Source organism: Bactrocera dorsalis, chromosome 3 (genome assembly GCF_023373825.1).
Source record: "Bactrocera dorsalis isolate Fly_Bdor chromosome 3, ASM2337382v1, whole genome shotgun sequence".
NCBI lineage: Eukaryota > Metazoa > Arthropoda > Insecta > Diptera > Tephritidae > Bactrocera > Bactrocera dorsalis.
This window is the reverse complement of record NC_064305.1, coordinates 5,765,619-5,785,222: the sequence shown is the minus strand read 5'-3', so window position 1 is coordinate 5,785,222 and position 19,604 is coordinate 5,765,619. Positions and strand designations below refer to the sequence as shown.

At 35.1% G+C, this 19,604-nt stretch overlaps 1 protein-coding gene across 2 annotated transcripts in view; it reads right to left on the bottom strand.

Moving 5' to 3' along the window:
* LOC105228417 (protein goliath) overlaps positions 1–19,604 on the bottom strand; it is a 111,565-nt gene that overhangs the window by 76,474 nt on the left and 15,487 nt on the right. The window lies entirely within an intron of this gene.

Here is a 19,604-nt window from a genome sequence, read left to right as displayed (position 1 = left end):
GTCACGAAAAGCAACGACGCCGCGGCTGCCGGTGTCGGCTCTTTTGCTATCTTTTTGGTCCAAATCTCGTTTTGAAAAAGCGCCAGCCATAACAACGGCATCACCAGCAGCAGCTTGCTGTCAACAATGATAACAACAACTAGAGTTAAGCGCTGAAGTAACTGCCGTGGCAACATCAGTTTTATTTAGTGCCCACAACAATAACAAACGCAGCTGCAATAAATTAAATATTTTTCGCTTCTTTGATGTGTCATCAACATAATATCACAGGCTGTGTGCTAAACTCAGTTTTCGTTGGTAGAAAAATGTGCAAAAAGGGTGTCCATAAAGTCTGGTTTGGGCTTGAAAGAATTTTTAAATCATAAGTGAATTTGGAAAGTCTGTTGCAGATATTTTGGAACTAAAACTGATTTTTAAATGAAGCTTTTGAAGACTTTGTCCGATAGTTAGACCTTAAAAACACCGCCTCTGGTATCTTAAAGGAGTAGAATTTTAGTTAAGATGCAAAGATGAAGCGTTTCCGGCAAAGTTCTGACCCCCTACTTTGGAAAATACTTCCTCTCATATACGATGAACCAAGGTAGAATTATAGAGTAAGGTCCTAAGATAGGCAGCCTTTCATATAAGATGGACCGCAGCAGAATTTTAGACAAGGTTCAAAGATGAGACGTTTTCGACAAGGTTCTGACCCCTACATTCAAAAATGCTTCCTCTCATATACCAATGACCAAGGTAGGATTTTAAAACATGCTTCTAAGATAAGCAACCTGTTCAAAGATGAGACGTTTTCGACAAGGTTCTGACCCCTACATTCAAAAATACTTCCTCTCATATACGATGGACCCAGGCGGTATTTTAGAATAAGGTCCTAAGATACTGACTTTTCCGTCAAATGATCTTCACGCAAAGAGTCCACGTGCGATTAACCACCAACACATTTCGATGCCTTGGTCTACCGTAAGATCGACTCGGCGATAATTTGCCTGCCTTTCGAAACAGGTTTTCAATCAGAGATGTCCAAGCCGTAGCTCAATTGACTTCGTTTGACTCGCAGCAACATAACTTACAACTAACAAAGAATTTTTGTCGCGTAGCTTCGAAATTAAATTTCTTGGAGCAATCTACCGGTTTCAAGGTCATTATCCCGGGAGAGTGAGAAAGTCGACGCGTCGGCATTTAACGAAATTAAGAATACATTTGGAATTCATCTCTAAAAATATCATATTATAGATCTATAAATCAGTCGACGTTGGGATCCAAAGAAGGCGGTTTAATAGAACTCTAGGTTGTAGGAACTTTAAACTTATGGTTTCACTCAAGTGCCGGTAGGTCAATAGTAATTGTCCCGGTTTCCTACTCAGCATACTGAATTCTCACAAAATTCATCAGCCTTTGGTAGGTCGCTTAAGACTTATGTATATGATCTCCTATAATTTGAATGAATAGAGTATTCTTCGAGAGTTGCTTGAAGTAGTGGGGGAAAATCTCAAGGGTTGCTTGAAGTAATGGAGGAAAATCCCAAGAGTATTATTAAGGACAAAACTTAGGAATTTATTCAAATCAAACCAAGTAGCTAAACGGTGTTTAGTTGTCTCTCAACTGAGCGCACATTGAGTTGAACAATGCAGTTCCACCTTCCTTTTAAATCGATGCAAAGAAACTTGAAGTCTTTAAGCAGCTACACTCATTCAATTGTAAAAATTTGTCATTATGCAGTAGAATTACTCCAAAAATGCACTCCTGTTCGTACGAATTCAGTCAAATGCCTGCGGAAGATTTCCTTTGGTATTAGAAATTTGTATGCTTTATCTCCCCACAAGTCAAGTTATAACCTTTGTGACTAACCACCCCTGCAGCGCACAAAAACTCGGCATTACAAAGCAATGCGATTGCTGAATCAGCAGCCAAAGAAAGCACCAACATGTTGCAATATTGTAGTTAAAGCTGGCAAACGAAACGGTTGAACCGGTTTAGCCCGGTGCGCCAGTTACGACCCACTTTTAAAGAAACTCTCTATTTGCCAAATGCAAACGTTTACATAATTACTTTTTTAAATTTTTTATTTGTCTTTGTATTTATACCCTACATGAGGTGATATTAAGTTTTCTTTCAAGTATGCAAAACCCAGAAGTAAACATCGGTGACCCTATAAAGTATGTATAGAAGTGATCAGCGGCACGTGCTGAGTCGATTTAGACATACCTAATCACTTAGTTTTTGAGACATCGGTCTGAAATTTTGTACATGTTTTTTTCTTCTTAATCAGGTGCTCATTTGTCGGAATCGACGATATCGGACTACTATAAGGTATAGCTGCCTTACAAACTGATCGACTAAAATCAAGTCCTTATATGGAAAACTTTTTTATTTGACGAGTTATCTTCACGAAACTTGGTACAGCTCATTACTCAAGGCTGTACTATAATATTCAAAGAAATTGTTTAGATCGGACGACTATAGCGTATATCTGCCATACAAACTGATCGACTAAAATCAAGTCCTTATATGGAAAACTTTTTTATTTGACGAGTTATTTTCACGAAATTTGACACAAGTTAATCTTGAAGACAGCGCTACTATTTCCGAAGAAATTTTTAGAATCGGATCACTATAGCGTATAGCTGTCATACAAACTGATCAATCAAAACTAAATGTTTATGTGAAAAACTTTTTTATTTAATAATATATCTTCACGAAATTTGGTACAGACTATTATTTAAAGATATAGCGTATCTCCCAAAAGAAATTATTCAGATCGGACTACTATAGCATATAGCTGCCATACAAACTGTCCTATCAAAATTAAGTTCTTGTAAGATAACTTGAACTTATGAAGGGTATTATGGCTTCGATGCAACGGAAGCTAACATTTTTTCTTATTTTTCTTTTTTTTTATTTTTTTTCTGTTTTATGCGTGCTTCTTTTCGTTTTTGCCACACAACTCCTGCTGGCGGTGCAAACAAAGAGGAAAATGCATTATTGTATCACTTACAGCGCTTGCGGCGAATATCCATAGAATTAGTAATTTTATATTTTCTCTCTCGATTTTCAGTTAAAATGTTTTATTTTCACATTTTCTATTTTATTTTTTGTATTTTTTTTTTCATTTCATGCCGCAGAGCAGCGTTTTTGCGAAGGCAAGCCAACAATGCGCACCAATGGCTCTATTATATTTATGCATATGTATTTGCTTGGGCGTATGTGTAGGTGTATATGTATGTGTATGGGTGTGTGTGTGTGTGCCAAAGGGTTTGACTACAAATATGGCAAATGGAAGGAATAAAAATATTAAAATAACACAAGCACACGCACACATGCACACATAAGTACAATAATTTCATAAAAATCATGCAGCAAATAAATTTTGATTTTCGCAATATCCAAGCAACAACAACAAGAACTATGTATGCCACTCACATTTGCCACCGAGCGCAATGATAGAATGAAAACTTTATGTTTGTAGGTCAAATGACGCATTGCGCCCGGCTGCAGTCGAAACTTTTGCTTTTGCCCAGCGCCAGGATCACAGGAAGGAAGCGGCGCGCTGTCGACGCAGCAAGACTGTAAGCTCACATGTGTCGGTGTGTTTGCGTATGAGTGCGTGGCAGTTGTTGCTGGCTGCTGCTGCATGAATTTCTCATCGATTGCTGTATGTGTGTGTCTATGAGTTTATATGTGTATGTCTTTGAGTTTGTATGTGTGTCTCTACGTGCTTGTAAGTGTGTGTGTGTTTGTGCTTCGCTATCATGATATGAATTTTATAGTTTTATTGCGCTTGTTTAAATTGAAATTTATTTGAAAGGGATTCTCTTCGCATTTTTTCCACTCGCACTTTTCCTCATGCAGCCATACTCGTAATTCCAGTTTGCCTCAAATTGAGTGTCTAATTAAATGCAACATAAACATTTACTTTGCTGCGAAAGTTTGATATGGAATTAATGTTGCAATTAATAGTTGCACATTGTTGCTGCGTCCACTTTCAGTTTTCAAGCTCTAAAGCTTCGGGCGCACAGCTTTGAAAGTGGTTATTGGAAAATAGTAATAATTTGGAATTATGCGTTGGTAATAAGAGGACTGCAGCGAAAATAAAGAAGAAGAAGAGTGAAAAAAGAAATAGTAGAAATATCAATAAAAGTTTATTAATTTTAGAGCAACAAAAATCTGAAACTGGCTGACTTGTGACAAAATGCATTGTCTTGTTGAAATAGCCCCTTTTTTCTTGAAATGCGGCCGTTTTTCGGCGATACCGATGGTCCAATAACGTTATATGATAGTTACTGTCGATCCTTTTTTTTCAAGGTAGTCAATACAGACCCCACGGTCTTACCAGCCGACCGTTTCCACGCTTTGTGGTGGGTTCATCTTGTGCAATCCACTCGGCTGACTGTCGACTGGACTTCGGACAAAAATGATGCAGCCATGTTTCATCCGTTGTCACATATTAATGCAAAAACTCGGCTTTATTATGCTTGAACATCTCCAAACACTGCTCCGGATCATCAACTCATCGTTGTTTTTGGTCAAAAGTGAGCTCCCACGGCACCCACTTTGCACAGAGCTTTATCAAACAGAAATAATCCTGAAATATAGTATATGTCACACATGTTCAGCTGATATCTTTAGAGTGCCTGCTATATCGAACAACTTTACTCTATGGTTCTCCAAAACTATTTTGTGGACTTTTTTGACGTTTTTGTCGGTAACAACCGCTTTTGAGCGTGCACTGCATTCACCGTCTTCTCTGCTCATTTTACTACGTCTAAACTTAGCATACCATTCCTGGATGGTTGGTTTTCCCCCTCGCAACACCATCACCCTTCTTGTGACTTATAATTCATTATTGGATAATATTCGACCGAAAAGACCACGTCCAGCACACAGTGGAGAAAATATAGCAGTCGTTGCTGAGAGTATATAAGAAGAACGTGGAGAGTGGATTCGGCGCCGTTCGCAACAACTCGGACTGACGTATAGAATAACTTGACGCATTTTACGTAGAGATCTTAAAATGAAAGCATACAAAATGCAGCTTGTGAACGATCTGAAGCTGCTTGATCTCCGAATGCAACATCACTTCGGCCTATGGGCTCTTGAAAAGCTTCAAAAAGACCCGACGTTTTCGAGACAAATTTTGTTCAACGATTAGGCCCATTTCTGACTCATTGGGTATGTAAACAAGCAAAGTTATCGCATTTGGGATGAAGGGCAACCTGAAGACATTCAAGAGCTGCCATTTCATTCAGAAAAAAACGGTTTGGTGTGGTTTGTGGGCCAGTGGAACATCAGTCCATATTTCCGTTGAGAACGTAACTGTCAATGGCAACCATTATCGTAAAATTGAAGGCCGTGATCTTGTCGGCATATGGTTTAACAAAACGTTACCTCTTCCTACACATCGCATCAATCAATGGATTTATTGAGAGAACTCTTCGATGAGCAGATAGTTTCACGTTTTGGGACGGTTGATTGGACACCGAGATTACCGTTAGACTTTTTTACAATGGGGATATGTAAAGTCGGAAGTTTATACGGACAATCACGACCTCGGACAATTCAGGCCTTGGAGCAAAAGACACGCTTGTCAGTTACCAGTCGAAATGCTCGAACGAGTCATCGAAAATTTAACTCAACGTATGTACCATCTGAGACGTAGCCACAACCGCTTTGAAAAAGATAATCTCCGAAAATTAAATGCCAATAAATGTTCTTTCAAATGATTATAAACAATTTCTGTGTTTTTTCTTCTCAGCATATTCTCTCCTCTTTCTCTATTTTTCTCTCTCAAACTTTAAAGGAACCAATTTTCCGACTTCTAGCATTAAATTCAATTATTAGATCACAATAAGAGATACCAAGGGAATTTTACTGGACATTCGAGGTCTGTTGCAGATAACACTTAAATAATAGTTTCTAAATAGTTGAATGTTGTTGTACTACATTTAAGTTTGAAAATCTGTTATGTCTACATAGCCCACATTTATCAACGTCATAAGTGACACGTTTCAAATAACGGTTTATATGTGGCTCAAAATACCTACATATTTATATACAAAATTCTCCAAACATCTACAAAAACAACTCTAGAATTTTCTCCAAGTTCTTGTCACGTGAGCTTTTCTACAAATATTTATCAAAATGTTATTTAGTAATAAACAAAGTGAGAGAGAAATATTCTGATTGACATTTGCTGTTGCGACAAAATTCGTGTGTCCCGGAAAACTTCAGATAATTTGCAAAAACTAATATTTGCTGACATTCATATGTAAATCGTGCGTCATACATACAGTCTACAACAGGCAATCAACAAAATTTTCGACCGACACACGTTATAACGGTATAATAAATATATATACATATCCACATATATATACACGTACACATACATACATATATCATACAGAGCTCGGTGCTAAAGATCGCGTAGGTGGATAGAAAGTCGAGTTCTGCCGTCCGACAACAATAACAATTAAACAGCATGCATATAACTGTTGTTGGCGCGGTAAGTTGTTAATTACTTCATTACACAGCAGGCAGCAAATATTGGCATTTTACATGCGAAAATGGAAATTGTGTTGCCATGTTCATTCACTCGTTTACAGATGGACTGATATGCGAAATGTCACGTGTGCTTTTGTACCGTTAAATGCAGTCAGTTAACAACTTCGGTGATACTGTTATTGTGCCAATTGTTGTCATAAATGTCAATGAGTCAATGAGCCATGAATTGTTTAATTAAATATTGCAAGGAAATTAAATATTTAAAGAGAGAAATTTGCATTGCGGTCATTTCAATGATTGGAGAAAAGAAATGAAAAGCAAATAAATGAAATTACATTCAAACATGCAAATTGTAAAATTAATAATGTTTAAATACAGTCTAACTCTCTTTACATATACATACATACAGAAGTATTGGATACCTTTCAGTATTTGAAATATAGCTAAGGCTAAATTTTCTACTTCTTAAAGAGACCATAATTTCGTCAAAGAAAAACTTATACAAACTTCATACATTTCTCTTAATTGACTCAATTAAATTTTTAGCAGAGTGTATAAACATTTTCAAACCAACTTTTGAGCATTCGTCCAAAAAACACTTCTTTAACAAAAATTTTGTTTAATTGCCTCAATTAAATTTTAAATCGAGTATTTAAAAACTCTATTAAATTTTAAACCGAGTGTTTAAAAATTTTCTGATCATTTCCTAATTCTTTATAATAATTTCTGATGCTTCGGATTTAGTTTGGAACATACTTTCGTCAACGAGTCTCTTCTGCGACTGTCAAAAAATATTTTTAATTGACTCAATTAAGTTTTAAACAAAAATTTCGGACATTTTTCTCAGATTAGACTTAATATTGGCAATACTTTCTTCAAAGAAACTCATATTTTTCTTCTAATTGACTCAATTAAATGTATTATTTAAGTGTACAAAAAAATTCAGATATCTTTCTCAGTCTTAACTTAATTAAGTACTTTAGGCAAACTCTTCTATAACTTGCAAATACGTAAAATATTTCTTTTAATTGACTCAATTAAATATGTTAGCTTTTAAAAATTTCTGATGACTTACTCAAATTAGCATGATGTTAAAGAAACTCTTATACCAATCAAAGAATTTTTTAAATTGACTCAATTTAATTTTTATTTGTCAAAATTTATTTTTAATTGACTCAATTAAGTTTTAAATCAAAGATTTGAAAATATTCAGAAATTTTTCTCAGCTCAGACGTATGTTTGACTATAGTTTCTTCAATTAAACTCCTGTACAAACTTTAAACATTTCTTCTAATTGACTCAATTAAATTTTTTAGTTACATTTTTCAATTGAATGTATAAAAGAATTTAGATGTCTTTCTCGTTTTAGTTTTAATTTCCTTAGGGAGACTCTTCTATAACTCTCAAATATTTAAAGTAATTATTTTAATTGACTCAATTAAATTAAATTTTTAATTGAGTGTTTAAAACTCTTTCTCAGATCAGACTTATTTTTGTTCATAAATTAGTCAAGGAAACTCTTATACAATTCTAAAAAGATTTTTTAACTGACTCAATTTAGTTTTTAATTGACACAATTTAAAATTTTTTTATGGCTTTCTCAGTTTAGACTTGCTTTAGACCATATTTGCATACTTTTGACAAAACATTTTTTTGATTGACTCAATTAATTTTTTAATCGAGTGCATACAAATTTTCAGATATCGTTCTTAGTTGAGACTTAATTTTGACCACACATTCGTCATATAAAGTTTCAGATAACTCTCAAATATTTATCTTAATTGACTCAATTTAATTTTTAATCAAGTATTTAAACATTTTTCATAACTTTGTCAGATTAGACTTATTTTCTCACCTCAAATTTTGAACCATAGCTTTTGGAAAATCAATTAAACGGCAGTCTTACCACTGATTTTATGTTAAATTTATGAAATTGTGCTAATTTTTAAACAAATAATCAAAGCAGTCCTCACTGTTACCCGTCCCTTTATTTCGTCGGCAATACTTCTATTTACATTTACACTCAATCAAAAGTTGTTTAGTTAACATTCAATAATTTAAGGTGCGAAAAGAACACACACACTGCACACACTAAAGAAAACAACAACACTAGCAACCACTTTAACAGTTAAGTAATTGATTATTCATATCTAACTATTTACAAATATACTTATTCATATGTAAATTTGTTCCGAACTACAAGTGTACTTCCATTCCACAAACGGTTATCTAAAATTTGTTTCGATGCTAACCAAAGCTTGCACGACGCTTGTGGCTAATACCAGTTAATGCCGCCGCAAACGTCTTCTAATCAGACCGGACCGGTAATAACCGAAAATCCAACTCACTGCTCGTTGAGCAGCAACACTTGGCGCACTCGGCTGTTTGTTTGTGAAGTGGCAAGTGTATAAGTCGAAAACAAATAACTTCAATGGACAAATGGACGGCTTAATGAAAAATTGATTAAATTCTGTTTGAGGCGAATGCCAAATAGATATTGCGGAAGAACATGCGAAAAAGCAATTCGGCCGAAGGCAGGAGAAAGTGTGTGGGAGAGCAAACAAAAAGTGTGAGTGCCTCCGTTGTGATTGGCGTAGTCGTAGTCGTTTATTGGAGAAGAGGAAATGACATTGTCAGTTGAAATGCATGAATTGCATATTGGATTTGAGTGACGTTGTGAGACAAGGACATTCGGTGCGTCTTGGGTGCGTTAGGCGTTTATGTATGTACATACATATGTGTATATGGATGCTGTTGTTGGGTAGTGAAATTCTCTTTGTTTTGTATATTTAAGCAGATTATCAGTGGATATCTTACTTAATACTTTTTTATTTAAATATTTGTGATTTATACTATTTTTTTTACTTTTAATACTTTCTTACTTATTTTTAGAAACTTTTTAAATTAAATAAAAAAAATCATAGAATAAGTACCCCATCGACAGTTCGTAAACCAAGGGTTAAAATCTTAAAAATCATTTCTTGTAGTTTTAGCTATATCATTTTCAACCTAAAGTCCAACTGCACCACAACCTTCGGTTTAACAAGCATTATAACCCACTGTATTGTGTGATAGACCACCATGTTGGCATATTTGCCTGCTAACAACAATGCAAGCTAGGCTTGGCCATATGCTCGGCTATGTAAGCGTAGTGCCAATAGCCATGATTGTGATACGATCGAAAGCAAATTGGTAGGCAACGCATAAAATTTATGCTATTAAAATGCATTATGAGCGACATTCAAACAAATATACGCGGTAGCACTCAACTATTATGCTTTTATGTGACGCTATGTGCACTAAGTGGTGTAGCCGCGTGAGTTGAGCGCATGACTGACAGTTGATTGGTCGCTGGTTCAAACACTAGTCGCAATAAAATAAAGATTTAATCAAAAAATGTTCAAACAGCATGCAGACTAACTCGGCTAACTCGGAGAATGTTAGTGATAAGATAAAAATTACATGAAAAAATATTTCTTGGATTGGGAGAATATTTCTGCGCTAAAAATCCGACAACTGTTTGGTGGCATATTACGAAAATGATTGCCACAAATCGCAGCAAGCAGCGCGGCCTACCATGTAAGGCATATAAGTAAATCTGTAAAGATTCAGCCTTATTAATGTCTGTATGTAACGCCATCGTAGTTCATTCGCTCCGAGATTCGTTGCTATTGATTTCAATGACAATGTCATTGCACGCGCGTGTCGTTGAACGCTATGGATATTGCTTATTGCATTTACTATATAGAGATATATATACATATGTGTACATATGTATGCACAAACATCTACAGCTATCAGAGACAACAACAATTGCGTGAACAAAGTGTTTAATGCTGTAAAATATCAAACATATTAAATCAGCTTTATAGGCTGTGAGCAAAGTGCATAATTTTGCAATTATCTACAATTAATGAGTATTTCACCGGAAGTAAGTAAAAGTAATAATAATAATGAATGAACAATAATAATAAAAAAAGGAAATATTTCGCTATAACACCCTTCACAAATGCGAAAGTTTTCAATACAAAAATCGACTTTTAAACGTTCAGTTTGTACTGCAGCTATATGCTATAGTGAACCGATCAAAACAATTTTTTGAAAGATTGTACCGTTATCTTGCATGATAATCTTTACCAAATTTCGAGAAGATATCTTGACAAATAAAAAAGTTTTCCATACAAGCACTTGATTCCTATCGTTCAGTTTGTATGGCAGCTATATGCTATGGTAGTCCGATCTGAAGAAATTCTGCGGAGATTGTACCGTTACCTAGATTAATAGCCTACACCAAATTTCTTGAAGATATCTTGTCAAATAAAAAAGTTTGCCATACAAGCACTTGATTCCGAGTGTTCAGTTTGTATGGCAGCTATATGCTATAGTGATCCGATATCGGTGGTTCCTACAAAAAAGCAGCTTTTTACTGAGAAAACAAAGTCTACAAAATTTCAGATCGATATCTCAAAAACTGAGACTATACACAGAAGGTCATGCTTAAGTCGGCTCAGCGCGTCTTGTGATCATTTATGGGTTAACATAAGTAGATCTCTGACGTTTACTTTTAACTTTTTGACTATCACAAATTCAGTATACCTTTTTCAGTGTATAAAAACAAAAAGTTGTTCATATTGTCATTAACGTTGGCGACAATTATGTTGATAACGCTGCGTACGGCGCCTGAATTGGCTGGCATATCCCTTTGCTGCTCTGTCATTGCTGCTGTTCTTGTTCTTGTACGTGTTGGCAATACAACGCTTAAAGTTTAATTAAATATTTTCGTAACTGTTGTTATGAATATAATGACTTTTTATGTTGCTGAGCGAGTAAGCGAGCTCAGAGATCCACTGATTGCCTGCCTTCTACTGCCTTACGGCTTTCTTCGTCCTGCCGCTTACCTTTCTTCCAAATGGATGTGGCAAGAAGTGCTTATAGTGTCGCTGTGGCACCGGCGCCGTCTTCATTTGCATGTGTAAATACAGACTACTGTGTTCCTACGTACATATACATGTACATATATGTATGTATGTAAGTAAGTATATATCTTACGTTCATATATGTATGCACATGTGACTGTGTGTGTTTTGTAGAACAAGAAGTGTAAATATAAAATGTGTATGGCTTTGGAAATTGACATTTCACTTGAATTCTCTACTATCTGTTCCGCTATGCGTCGTTGTAAAGCTTCAGCCATGAATTGCCTCATATGCACACATACACCCACATTTATGTAAGTGTGTGCTTTTTCTATGCGACAAGTACCTTCATACGAGTATGTAGAGATTGCCGACTGGCAGCATATGTTCGTTACGGCCCATTCACAAATATTTATTTAGTCTCATTCTAAGTTTTTTTGCCACTACGCCCAACGGGGCTTGGTCCCAACAGACCACTATGTCAGCACTAGTCGACAATTTTTTGAAAAGCAATTGGTAATAACATTACATTATATATGAGCAATTGTCAATTAATGCAGCGAAAGTTCAACGTCCGCTAAGAGTTCAACCTTATTGATTGTTATTGTTGTTGTAACAACAGAGAGTAATTTGGAGACATATTGCCGTGTTGACTGGTTAAAAAACGGGTCTGTTCCGATTACGAACTCCCGACTTTTGAGAGAATGCAAACTTTCCTTCGTTACGGACGCTCCAAAGATTTCCAAGCGCCGGAAGGATAGGATCAAATATGAGCTCCTCCGTTAGAGAACGTCGTTATTTGAAGTTATGGAATATAAATTGGCTTTCTTGGAGTATTTTATGCAAAGAAATGTTTTCAGTAAGGCACTCCGCATCTAACGGTGCTTTGTAGACGATCAAGCCAAAATTTCTTACAAAAGTCGGTTTAACTGAATAGGAATGGACCCCAATTTTGTCCAAGGTTGGTTGTAGATCTACTAAAATTATTTAGAGATCATATTACTGAGCTTGGACAAACAGACAGCAACAATGAAAGCAAATGGGCATTATTTCGATGACGGTTCCCAACTTTTGGATGCCATTAGTTCAAAATAGTCGAAAATATAAGGATTGTTTTATAAGAGATTATATTTCCAGCAGCTCGGGATTGCTGGCCTAGAGATGTAGACGAAAAAAACATGACCTGTAACCCCTTCTCTACCGCAAAAAAGGATCGGTAGATTGAATCCCATCAAATGCATATACTAGCGCAATCCTTCTAAATGTGTTTCCAAGATAAATGTGGAAAAGTGAGGTTAACTGAAGTAAAATTTAGACAATTTTGGGATATAAACCTGTATGCATGCCTATCCTCGACAAAAATGCAGCGACAAGAATTTTATACTTTTCCATGCCACATACTTCTGCATGTTTATATATAACCATCATCACTGTCAAAGGGTTCTCATTGGCAACAAATGTGTCTGAGTACATTTGTATGGCGTAAATGCCAATCAATGTCACCCAGCAGTCGTCTCTTTTGTGCCGGCCTACTGTCGCCAACAAAATTTTTCCATTCCATTTCATTAAGGCCAAAGACTCGGTTACAATGTTGCGACAGCATCGAAATGAAAATCGATAACAGGCATCATATTGACAGCGAAATGTCACTAATGAGCAATTTTGGTCACAAATTAGTTTGGCAATTTATGCAAGAGCGGCGTTGGCAATAGGGATTAGAAGAACGCCTACGGTCCTACGGTTCTACGCTGTGTACTTGTAACACAATGCATTGGTAGAAACTACGCAAAAAATGTGTGCAGGTAAACAAGTTGGCCGGCTCGTATTTAGACGAAAATAGATGCGTATTGGGGTGAGCGTAAAATTTTGAAGAACAAATTTTTGAGGTTGGTGTTGGTTTGGAATTTCAAAAAAATAATTTTTTTCAGACTTAAAAAAAATTATTTTCAGAAATTAAGCACATAACTTTTCATTTTCGAATTACATTTTTAAATCAAAAAACAACATTTTTTTTTGAATTTTGAAAAAAAAAATTGAATTTTTGTTTTTTATTATAAATTTTTTAATAAGAAAACAACCAAATTTTTAATTAAATCTCAAAAAACATAATTTTTAAATCCAGAGAAAAATAAAAAAGTTTTAATTTTTGTTTTTTATTATATTTTTTTTTTTCTATTTTATAATAAGAAAATAACCCAAATTTCAAAAATAACCCAAAAAATGCTAGTTATTATTAGAACATAATTTTTTATTTTCAATAATTTTCGAATTTAGTTTTTTATTCCAGAAAAAAATAAAAAAATATTGAATTGTTGTTTTTTATTATAGATTTTTTTATACATTTTTTTTTAAAGAAAACAACCCAAATTTCTAAAAATAAATGACAGTTATTAGAAACACAATTTTTCATTTTCGAATTACATTTTTAAATTTGGAAAAAAGGTTTAATTTTTGTTTAATGATTATTAATATTTTTGTTTTTTTTTTGTTAAATCTAAGAACACCCCGATTTTCTAAAAAAAAATCATCTTGGCGGCAATTAAATTTCTCTTATATTTGTATTTACTTTTCATCCTTAAGCTCACTTTTTCCGTCCCACCCTAACATCCAAGTACCTAAGTTTGTAAATACCTAACTGCAGCTCCTTCATGACTCACTCCAATCAGCTTACAAAAGTCATTGATGCGTCACAGTGTTACAACTCACTCAGCGACCGCCATTGAGTGTCGCGTCAGACACGGCAGCACACTGAGTTCCTCACGCGGCGACATCTAAATTGCCGAGAATATGTCCAAATGGCTTAAATGTCAGCGGCGACGACCGAAAACAGCTTGAAAATTCATTTACGACAAATTCACACTTAAATGCGTTTGACTTCATTGAGGCGCGTCTTTTTGCGCTCATTTAAAAATTGTTTGATTTGCTTTCTGATTTGTTAGCAATGCTCTCGCTTTTTACATTTCTTCAATATGTTTACATAATAATTATATATTTCTTTTATTTCTGTTTTTTTTTTCAGTCTTCATATAACAGCCTTTCTAGTTGTTTATTTACAAAGTGTTGGAGCGTAACTTATAGCTATACTTTTGTGTATATTTTTAGGTAGGTGTGAGTTATGCCGCACCGCCTGCACGTAACGGCTGGTCACGCTCCGCGACTGTAATATTTTTTGCTCATTTGTTTCTGTATTTTTCGCTTTGACCCACGAAATTAGGTGAGCAATAAATCTAAATGGGTTTAGTATATCACATCAAACACAAATAGGTTAATTGACCTAGCTTTCTTGTGACTATTACCTTTGCTTTGATTCTTGTTTTTTCGTCTCTAACGCCATTATTAAGTCTGGCTTTTTATTATTTAGAATTATGTGACTTTGAACACTAATGATCCAAGTGATGGATGACTTTGAAGCTCTTGGAAAATAGCAGATGATCAATAGAAGACTCAAAAATGCTTAGCCTGGACTTTAACCTTATTTTTTCCTTACCTTCAACTATACTTCTATTATGCTAACCATAACTATAAATATAACAATAAGTATAACTATAACTATCACAATAAGTATAACCATAACTATAACCGTTACTATAACTAATTGTGCTAACTAATTGCATTGCTTCGCTTGCGTCAATTCGAAATTTGTTATGCTTTATTCCACTTCAGTCACTGTTTTAACGGGTGATTTTTTTTGAGGTTAGGATTTTCATGCATTAGTATTTGACAGATCACGTGGGATTTCAGACATGGTGTCAAAGAGAAAGATGCTCAGTATGCTTTGACATTTCATCATGAATAGACTTACTAACGAGCAACGCTTGCAAATCATTGAATTTTATTACCAAAATCAGTGTTCGGTTCGAAATGTGTTTCGCGCGCGTGTTTTGTTCAGCGATGAGGCTCATTTCTGGTTGAATGGCTACGTAAATAAGCAAAATTGCCGCATTTGGGGTGAAGAGCAACCAGAAGCCGTTCAAGAACTGCCCATGCATCCCGAAAAATGCACTGTTTGGTGTGGTTTGTACGCTGGTGGAATCATTGGACCGTATTTTTTCAAAGATGCTGTTGGACGCAACGTTACGGTGAATGGCGATCGCTATCGTTCGATGCTAACAAACTTTTTGTTGCCAAAAATGGAAGAACTGAACTTGGTTGACATGTGGTTTCAACAAGATGGCGCTACATGCCACACAGCTCGCGATTCTATGGCCATTTTGAGGGAAAACTTCGGACAACAATTCATCTCAAGAAATGGACCCGTAAGTTGGCCACCAAGATCATGCGATTTAGCGCCTTTAGACTATTTTTTGTGGGGCTACGTCAAGTCTAAAGTCTACAGAAATAAGCCAGCAACTATTCCAGCTTTGGAAGACAACATTTCCGAAGAAATTCGGGCTATTCCGGCCGAAATGCTCGAAAAAGTTGCCCAAAATTGGACTTTCCGAATGGACCACCTAAGACGCAGCCGCGGTCAACATTTAAATGAAATTATCTTCAAAAAGTAAATGTCATGAACCAATCTAACGTTTCAAATAAAGAACCGATGAGATTTTGCAAATTTTATGCGTCTTTTTTTAAAAAAAAGTTATCAAGCTCTTAAAAAATCACCCTATATAATTGTGGTAATGTTATTTGGACTAAATACTTGTATTGATTGCAATTTACAATACTTGTGACTTTTATCTTATCACATGGGCAACTAAACACTACAACATTTATATTGTCAGCGCTTCGTGGAGTTAACATGTGCTCAATTAACAATAACTTAACACAATTCAGAAGAATGGACTTATAAGTCCAAGGTAAATAGTTATATAAGGATAAAATAATAAGAGTTCATAATTAATTAATTGTTTTCCTACTCATTGATTGGTTCATTGACTATTGTGAGTAATTGTGTAAGCCAAATACTAGATAACCTAGGTTAATATTTATTAAATTTTTTTACTTTGAAGTGGAAGAAATGTATAAATAATACATATATTCACCTCAAATGCAAAACAACGTATCTTCCATAAAACTAAAATTGAGTTTTTTCTTGCTTAGAATTCGATACATCATATTACATATATGTAAGATAAAATTTTCAGCTTCCGCTGTCAAATATAACCATTTTATAACCAATACATAACCATTTTATAACCAATACATAACCATTTTATAACCGAAACTAAAATTTTGTTACCATTTTTCTTCGCCTGCCAACTTATGAAAAGTGATGTTACGTTATTTTGCATTTAAAGTGAGTTATTATTTATTGACAGAATTTTCTGCTATTTAATGAGTGAAAATTATAAAAATATCAACGACTTTGCTGATGACACATTAGCGACGTTTTATTGAATAGTTTATCTATAATACTTTTATATATCATACACATTATATTTTTTTTATTTATCTACCACCACTCTGTCATAAAACTAATCTGCTGCTCAGTTATTCTTTGTCTGCCTGTTCCAAGTCACGCAATCTCCAGTAATTTTAAGTAAGTACGCCTATGAAAGCTTCAAATGTCATTACTCAATAGCGCTTTAATTACGAAATTTCCAGCTAAAATTGTGAATTTCTTCACAAAGATTACTTAATAGCTACATATATCTAAGTATTTCTTATCCACAAGTCAACAAGTCAGTGCATTGACTGACTGAGCTTTCCATACACTTCTTATAAATATCATCTAAAGCAATTAAGTTGCACGAGTTGGGTGACGACTCTGCGAATTCTACAAAGTTTTAGAATTTAAATAATCCAAATGCAATTACTCAATTTACATATTTGAGTAGCAGCGATTAGATAATGAGTTAATGACTGTTTGTGCGAGCTGTGAGTATATATGTACCTATGTATGTACATATGAGCAAGTAGCATAGAAAATAGAGAAATACTCGTAAACTATGCCGTTATTGTGTAGCAGAACTTGTTGTGTGACTGGGAATAAATTTAAAAACAAGAAAAATGTTAGCTGTATACCCTTTACAGGTGCTTATCGTATAGCATAAATAAATATAAAAGATTTTTTCGCTTGATTTTGATTTTGACCGGTCACTTTGTATGGGAGCTATATGCTGTAGTAGTCCGATCTGAATAATTTCTTCGGAAATTACAGCGTTGCTTTAAACTATAACCTATTCGAAATTTCGTGAAGATATCTTGCCAATTAAACAAGTTTTCCATACAGTGACTGCATTTTAATCGGTCAGTTTGTATGGCAGCTATAAGTTATAGTATTCCGAAATGAGCGATATATACGGAGATTATAGCATTAGTTTTAATAATAATCTATGCCGAGTTTCGTGAAGATAGCTCGTCAAATAAATACACTTTCCATACAAAGGTCTGATTTTGATCGTTCGGTTTGTATGACAGCTATACGTTATAGTGGTTCGATCTGAACAATTTCTTCGGAAATTGCACTGTTGCCTCAAATAATTTTCTATGTCGAATTTCGTCAAGATATCTTGTGAAATAAACAAACTTTCTATACAAAGGCTTGATTTTGATCGTTCGGTTTGTATAACAGCTATGTGCTATAGTGGTCCGATAACGGGGATTCCGACAAGAAAACAGGTTCTTGAGGAGAAAAGAACAAGGGCAAAATTTTAGTTCGATATCCCAATACTAAAGAACTAGTTCGTGGATATACACTAAATCGACTCATCATGCCTGGTCATTTATAACTACATATACATATGTATGTCACCTAAAATGCAAAACAACGTATCAACAAAAAATTTAAATAGAGTTTTTTCTTGCTTAAATTTTTATAGCATAAAATTTTGACCTTCTGCCGTCAGATAAAACCAATTTGTGACCAATAAATAACCATTTTTATAACCAATCTATAACCAAAACTCAAATTTTGTTCCATATGAGTGGTTTCTCTTATATCGTTTTTCATTCGCCTTTAAACATATGAAAAGTGATGTTGCGGTAATTTGGATTTTAGGTGGCGAAATTTACTATTTACGGTCTCCCATCCTTTTGGATATTATGTACAAACTACGTGACACTTGTTCAGGGTATTAAACTAAAGTTGATACTACTTACACAAATATATATGTATATATGTATATAGTATATAGTATATATATATATGATATATGGCTATCAATTTTAAACGACTGGAAAACACGCATCAAATTAAATTGTAGTGAAAAAGTAATCTGTGAAATATGGAAATTTTAATATAAATTTACTATTTTATTTGAAAGCTTTTCGCACGTGAAAGTATGTAAATAAGGCACTTGCTGCACTGTGTGTAGCTATTTATAGCCATTTATTGTTAATTAAATACTTTATTTTGTTATTTTATAGCCAGGCTTTGAAGTGATTTGATGTCTATTTTTACAAGCGACACAGATTTTCACTCAATTAATTGAGTTAAATTGATTAAACGCCGCAATCGCAGCTAAATAAAAAATACAAATATATATTTGCTATTTTAAGAGATTGTAACCGCGAACCGGTTATAATAACATTTTTATTTATTTTGCGTTTTGTATTTGCAAATTTGATTCGTGTTGATATTCTGCGAGTAATCACTTGCTAAAATCAGCACTGACTGACTGGTCATTTGTCAAAGCATGAATATATGCCGCACACAAGCGCTCATACATGCACACAACTGCAAAACATGTAAACATTTCTACACACACATACTTATGTATATGCACACACATTTATGTATACACACACTTGTCCCGTTCCCGTTGGTAGGATTTTTCCCGTTGGTAGGATTTTTTCCCGTTGGTAGGATTTTGCCCGTTGGTAGGATTTTAGATCCTACGGGATCAGGCATCCCAGCTGAGCTCTAAGCTACCGGGGGGGTCGGCAGGTCGCGGATAGCCGGACGGCCTGTAGTAGCAGGTTAGTTGCGAAATAAGTTAAAACGAATAAGCAACCCCCGACGAGGAGCGGCAGGAGTGGAGGATGCGGTATAAAAGCCAGCCAAGCCGATGAAACTCTTGCGACAGAGGCGAATAGTTGCCGCCTCTCTAATATAGGTGACCGATCAAAATCCAGGCGCGACGGACTCAAAGTGAGCGGCTTCCTGGTCAGCGTCTGTTCACCATGTTAGGTGCGGCTGTAAATAAGACCGGTCCATACCGGGGCGCACTGGGAGTCCCTAGAAGCATCACCAGCTGTTTTCACTGGTGGTGTGGAGAGGGTGATGTGAGTCAGCTCTGCCGAAGT